We start from the raw sequence: 7,500 nt of genomic DNA on the forward strand, positions 1-7,500 counted from the left end.
TGTGATTCTTCATTTTTTCGTTCTTTTTTCTTTCTTTCATTGTAGTTTCTGTCTTTCCCTTTGCCACAGATTTGGGGCATAGTCTGTGGCCCACTTTTGGTAATGATTGGGGTCTGTGGCCCCATTGTTACTGATTGGGGAGGTCACAGAGCTGAATAAAATCACCTGACGGCAGCTGATACAAAATAGAAAAATTACACTTAATACGGAAGTGTTTAAATAATTCTCATAAAGAATTCTTCTCTATTTCTGAAGAACACGTTCTCCTCTTTCTTCATCTTGGCTTCATCACATAGCTGAAGGTGTCTTGAAAATATGAAGATTTTCCGAAAAAAAATGGACTTTAAAGAAAAAAACCTCTTCCTGACAAAGTGGATCGATGCAAGAAGTGGTGGAGCAACAAGTGGAAGCCATGACACCACTCCACCTTCCTCCCTCCCCCTCTCTCCCTCCCTCCCCCTCTCCATCCCCTCCCCCCTCCCCCTCCCCCTCTCTCCCCAACATCTCCCCTTCCTTTATAAGAGAATTTTTCTTTCTCTTTCTCTCTCTCTTTCTCTGCATCTCTGTGTATATATGTGTGCGTGAACGTGGGTATGTGTGTGTGTGTGTACGTGCGTGTGTGTGCGCGTGTATATGTGTGTGCGTGTATGTGTGTGCGTGTATGTGTTTGCGTGTGTGTACATATTTCAGAGACAAAAATTTTCCCAATTTAAGGGGAGGGTAGCCTTTTAATATCATCACAGCCTCTGCACCACATCCACGTGACCTATCTATTCTCCTCCTCTTCCTCCTCCTCCTCTTACTCCTCCTCCCCTCCGCCTCCCCTCCCTCTCTCGTTCTCCTCCCTTTCCTCCTCTTCCCTCTCCTCTTACTCTCCCTCTTCTTCTTCCTTTTTTCTTTCTCTTCCTCTTCCCATTCACCTTACCCTCTTCCTCTTCTTCTTTTCCTCTTCTTCCTCTTCCTCCTCCTCCTCCTTCCCCTTACCTTTCTCTCCCTCATCCTCTTCCCCTTCCTCTTTCTTCTGCATTTCCTCCCCTTTTTCTTCTCATCTGCTTCTTCTTCCTTTCCGATTCCCTTCTTCTCTTCTTCGTCTCCATCTTCTTCCTATTCCTACTTCTCCCTCTCTTCGTCCTCCTCCTTCTCATTCCATTCTCTTCCTCCTCTCTCTCTCTTCCTCTTCCTCCTTCTCCTCCCCCTCTCGTCCTTCTCCCTCTCGTCCTCCTTCCTCTCCTCCTCTCCCTCTCTCCTCTCCCTCTCTCCCTCTTCCTTTTCTTTTCCTCTTCCCCTTCATCTTCCTCTTTCTCCTTACCTTCCTCTCTCTTCCTCTTTTTTTCTTCTGCTTTTCTTCCTCTTTTTCCTCTTCTCCATCTTCCCGGCCTTCCTTCTTCTCCTCATCTTCTTCTTGTCTTCTTCCTCCCTCTCTTCTTTCTAATCTTACTCCTCACTCCCTTCGTGCTTCTCCTCATTCTCTTAATTACTTCTGTTCCTCCTTTCTCTTTCGCTTCCTCTCCCTCTTCTTCTTATTCCTCTTTCTCCTCCTTCCCTTCCTCTCCCATTTTCTCTTCATTTTCTTCTGCTCTTCCTCCTCTTTTTCCTCTTCCTTATCTTCTTGTACTTCCTTCCCCTCCTCCTCTTCTTCATCTTCCTCTTGCTCTTTTTTCTCTTCGCCTTCTTCCTCTTTCTTTTCCGATTCCCCCTTCTTCTCCCTCTTCTTTCTAATCCTTCTCCTCTCTCTCCTCCTCTGCCTCTTCATCCTTCTCCTCGTTCATTTACTTCTCTTTCTCCTCCTCTCTCTCTTCTTCCACCTTTCTCCCTTCTCTTCTTCCTCCTCCTTCTCCTCCTCTTCCTACTCCTCCTCCTCCGCCATCTCCCTCTGCTCCTCCTCCTCCTCTGCCATCTCCCTCTGCTCCTCCTCCTCCTTATTCATTTACTTGTCTTTCTCCTCTCCTCCTGTATTCCTCCTCCACTTCATTCCCTTCTCTTTCTACTCCTCCTCCTCGCCATCTCCCTCTGCTCCTCTCTGTATTCTCCCTACTCCTCTTCATTTACTTATTTCTCTTTCTACTCTTCTTCCTCGCCATCTCCCTCTGCTGCTGCTGCTGCTCCTCCTCCTCCTGCTCCTGCTCCTGTTTCTCCTCCTCCTCATTCATTTACTTCTCGTTCTCCTGTGTTCCTCCTCCTCTTCTTCATTCCCTTACTTCTCTTTCTCCTCCTACCTCTCCTCCTTCCCTTGCTATCTTTCTCTGCACCTACTCCTCGTCCTCTTCCTTCTACTCATATATTTACTTCTCTTTCCCCTCCTCTCTCTTTTCTCCTCCTCCTCCTCTTCATTCCCTTATTTCTCTTTCTCCTCCTCCTCCTCCTCCTCCTCCTCCTCCTCCTCCTCCTCCTACCCTTTCAATTTTTGCACCAAAGTTTTGGTCATTTTTTTTTGTCTCCTCCACTCACTCCCACTCCTCCATTCTCCACTTCCCACCTCTGTGTCTCCATTATTCCCTCTCTCTCTCCCCCTCCCCTTCCCCCTCCCCTTCCCCCTCCCCTTCCCCTCCCCTTCCCCTCCCCTTCCCCTCCCTTTACCCCTTTTTTTCCTTCCTCCCCTTCCTTCACTCTAAAATTTTCTCACCTTCCCCTTAGCCACTCCCTTTCCTCCTCTTCTTCTCTCCTCCTCCTCCTCTTCCTCCTCTTTGCCCTCTCTCCCCTCATGTCACTCTCCTTATACTCTTTTACTTACTCATATCCTCTCATCTTTCCCCTCATCTCCACTTCAATTTCCCTCACATTTCTTCTTCTTTCTATTCTCCTCCTCTCCCCTCTCTTCTCCGTTTCCTCCCCTCTTCTCCTCCTCTCCCTTTCTTCTCCCATTCTTCCCTTTCCTCTCACTTCTCCCATTCTCTTTTTCCCCTCTCTCTCGTTCCACCACTCTCTTCCTTATTCCTCTCTTTCCTCTCTCTTCTTCTCTCTATTCCTTTCTCCTCTTTTCTCTTTTATACTCTCTTTCTCTTGCCTTTTTTCTCTCTCATCCCTTTCCTCTCTTCTTTCCTCAGTGTCTTCTCTTCTCTCTCCCATTGTCTCTCTCCTTTACCTCATTTCCTCTCTCCTCTCTCATGTTTCCTCTCTCCTCTCCCATTTCCTCTCTCCTACCCCCATTTCCACTCTTCTCACCCCCTCACCACTCCCCTCCCCCGCTCCTCCCTTCCCTCCCCTTCCTCCGTTCTCGTCTCCCCTCCTGTCATCTACTTTTTTCTTTTCTTTTTTTTTTCGTCGCGTTGCTTGACTGGAAGCTTTTAATTCAGATTCATTTCTTTCTTCTGAAGTCTCGACGTCACTTACACACTGTCCTCCTCCCCAACTCCCTCACCCTTCCTTTCCTTCTACTCCCTTCCCACCTTCCCTCCTTCCCTTCCTTCGTTCACACTCCCATTCTCTTTTCCCCCTACTTTCACGCCCTCCCACTCTCATCTTAACTCACCTTCCGCCTTTTCCTCCCCCGCTCTCCCACCAACCCCTCCTTATCTCTCTTCCTCCTCCCTACCTCCTCCTCCTCCTCCCTCCCTGTCCTAACCTTCTCTTTCTTTACTTCCCTCCAGCTCCTTCCTCTCCCGCTCTCCCACATCTCTTTCCTTACCTCCAGAACTCCCTCTTCCTCCTCCTCCTCCTCCTTCCCTCCCTCAGTCGCAACCCCCTCCATGGAGTGGCGGCAGGTGGACCCTCCAGCTCGAAGTGAAGTGGCTCTCTAAAGCGAAGTCTTCAGTTGGGACACCAAACAGTTCTTCGGCACTCTTCGGCGTGGCTCTCCAGTTCGCAGTCACCAGTTCTGAGTCCCCAGTTCTTCGAGCCTCTTCGGCATGGCTCTCCAGTTCGGAGTCTCCAGTTCTTCGGTGTGGCTCTCCAGTTCTTCAATTCTTCGTCACTCTTCGGTGTGGCTCTCCTGTTTAATCTCTGTTCGGAGTCTCCAGCTCTTCGGCATTTTTCGGTGTGGCTCTCCAGTTTGAAGTGTCCTTTTCGGAGTCTCCAGTTCTTCGGGCCTGTTCGGCGTGGCTCTCCAGTTCTTCGACGTGGCTCTCCAATTCTTTAGGCCTTCGTTACTCTTCGGCATGGTTGTCCCGTTTAGTATCCGTTCGGAGATTTGCAGGTCTTCGACACTCTTCGGCGTGGCTCTTCAGTTCGGAGTCTCCTTTTCAGAATTTCCTATTCGGAGTCTCCAGTTCTTTGAGCCTTTTCGGCGTGGCTCTTCGGTTCGGAGTCTCCTTTTCGGATTCTTCAGTTTTTCGGGTCTCTTCGGTGCGGTTCTCCAGTTCGGAGTCTTCAGTTCTTCGCCATGGCTCTCCAGATCTTCAATTCTTCGGCATTCTTTGGCGTGGCTTTCCAGTTCGAAGTCTCCTTTTTCGGAGTATATTTCTTTGGCACTCTTCGACGTGGGGTCTCTAGTGCGGAGTCTCTACTTCAGACATCACCTACTTTGGCACTCAAGGGCAGTGGCACTGCGGTGGCCTACTTCTCTTTGTCAGTGTTAATATTATGGACGTATGAATGTGACCAATGCTATGTCATAACTGTGTAGATACGTCATTCGTTGTTGCCGCACAAACACAAATTTATTAAAAAGAAATATATTTTGTTGTGAGGGAGTTGCCGCACATGAAAATATACTAAGCAATCAACAACCAACAAAGTTTATGTTGCCATGGTTTTATCATGAAATGTGGTTGACCACTGTAAAAGTTCCTGCTAGCCTTATTGGATGGTTGAAACTGTCAAGCAATAGTCCCCCCTTCCCCCCCCACACAAAAAATGAAAATGCTCTATTTATTTTATTTTATTTGATCTTGTTTTGCTTTATTTGGTTTATTTTAATTTAGTTTTATTTTATTTATCATTTAATTCTGTTTTGTTGTATTTATTTGATATTGATTTATTTCTTTCTTTATTTGTTTATTCATTCGTATGTTTATCTATTTATCAATCTATTTATTTATCTATTCATCTCTTTATCTATTCATTAATTTATCTATTTCTATATCTATCTATTCTTATTTATTAATTGCTTATTTATTCATTTATTTATTTATCTATTTATTTATTTATTCATGTATCTGTTTATCTATTTTCGCCACGGGTATTTTTCTTTGATTTGTATGAAATTGTGTGTGTCATTGGGTGATGATACTTAATTTCTCCCGTTTGTTGGTAGACGCTCACATTCAACTAAGGCGAACCTACCTTAACCCTTTCAACGCGGTCACGAACTTTACGGCTTTTATTCTGGCCAAGAAGAGTCGATTTCATGCAAGTGAGGAGATGGACGCCGGCCTGAAGATAGTGTGGGGCGACCTAGACCCCTTGAGGCTGATGTCCTGCTCTTTAAGTTTCATAAATCGTCTATTTCTAACTAAAACGAAATACCCAAAGAACGTCACTGTATTGATAGGGTTAAAGGTTAATTCAGCAGCTGGTGCTTCTATAACACAGGAGCTATTGTCAAGAGGCCACCTGGAGCTGAAGGGAGCCGTCTGTGGCAGCTGGGCCGCCTGGTCGAGGTTTCCGGCCTGTTTCTAGATTATATACTAGAACAGTTTGGTCTCCGAGTCTCCTTTGGTGAATTAAATCGTTTGGAGACAGAACATAGGATGGCAGTGGACTCAGAGAGGGTGTTGGTATTTTTTTCTTTTTTTATTGTTTCTCTCCTTCTCTCTCTGTCTCTCTCTCTCTCTCTCTCTCTCTCTCTTTCTCTCAATATCTCTCTTTTTTTTTCTATGTTAGTCTGTCTATCTCTTCCTACTTTTTTATTTTTTTTCCTAGCGTATCCCCGACACATATAGTAATGATAATAGTAATAATAAAATAGATACAATAATGATGATTATAATAATAATGATGAAGATGATGATGATGATGATAATGATAACAAAATAAGATAGAATAAACATGAATGAATTGCTAAGTGAATAAAATGAAAAAATGTCATCTGACGGCATTAGTAGGACCGAAATCTCGAACCCGTCACCGAATTGAACGTGGTAGCCACTCAACACAGTGGGACCCCCCCCCCTAATGTAAAAACTTAATTAGTTTCCCTGAAATCTGATGGTGTGGATTCATACAAAGAAAATGTTTTATTTGGACTAAATTCACAGAAACGAAGAAGGATGAATGTGGCTATGCGTTCTTCTAGTAACTATTCTAGTGACAATGAGAGAGACCTAAGATTAGCTCCTTTATTCATAGTTGATAAGGACATAAGAATGATGACTGCAAGAGACCATAAGGCTTATATTAGACAGTTCCATGCCCCTTACCATCTGCCATCCCTATTCATAAAGTTATCTAACCTTCTCTTAAAACAACCAATTGTTTAGTGTTCACTACATGGTCACTAAGTCTACTTGTATTATTTTCTTTGATCTAGCGACTAATGTATTGATTAATGAATTGGAGTGATAAAAAGACTGATAGAAGGAGTGATAGTAAGACTGATAGATGTACTGATTGAGACTGATTGAATGACTAGAAAATAGTAGTAAAACATCAATAGAAACTAGTGGTGAAGCAACACTAAAAACTATTTATTCTTAGAAAACGCAAAGACTAAAAAATTGCGGTAAAACATTACTAGAAATTAATTGCAAAACACCACTAAGAACTGATGTTTCATATATTACGCAAACACTAAAATCTAGTGGAAGAAGTACCTAAAAACGCAAAGACTAAAAACTTCCGGTAAAACATTACTAGAAATTAATTGCAAAACACCACTAAGAACTGATGTTTCATATATTACGCAAACACTAAAATCTAGTGGAAGAAGTAACTAAAAACTAATGATTCGTATAACCCAGAAAGCCTGGTAGTAAAACATCACTAAAAATATTTAGTGGTTCATGGAAAACGCAAAGACATTTAGTGTGAATCCCAGTACACTAAACGTTGGCCTATGAAGAATCTGGCCTCTTTAGAAGATGGCCTCTGAACTCAATTTAGCCTCACGCTCGAGACTTATTTCAGCCTCGTTTCAGCCTCATTTTAGACTCATTTATCGTTCGGGGTCTGTGCAGCAGGCACTCAACCTAATGAAAAAAAAGTGAGAGAATTGCTCCCATTTTGTCTCGTTTTGTCCCGTAAGCTTTTTTATTGAAACCCATTTTGTTATTTGTAAACTGAACGGAGCAGGTGGAGAGCGTATGCATTGTAGGGAACCTGACGGTAGCGTCTATACCCTTCCTACCTCCTTAACCCTCAACCCCCACTCCTCCCCCCCCTCCACCCACTGAAAGAAAAAAAAAGAAAAAAAAGAAAAAAAAAGAAACAAGAATCATACAAAGGAAAGTCAAAAAGAAACGGGAGAAGTCACGCTTGTAAAAAAAAAAAAAAAAAAAAAAAAAAAAATCTCAACACTGAGGAGAGAAATCAAGTGATTGAAAAAAGAAAAAGCTGATGCTGATATAAAATTATATATTATTTTTTTTGGGGGGGGAAGTGGGTGCGTTCTTTCAGAAAAAAAAA

This window comes from Oratosquilla oratoria, chromosome 32 (assembly GCF_046742065.1).
Source record: "Oratosquilla oratoria isolate Oo_2021 chromosome 32, ASM4674206v1, whole genome shotgun sequence".
In the NCBI taxonomy this organism is placed as follows: Eukaryota; Metazoa; Arthropoda; class Malacostraca; order Stomatopoda; family Squillidae; genus Oratosquilla; species Oratosquilla oratoria.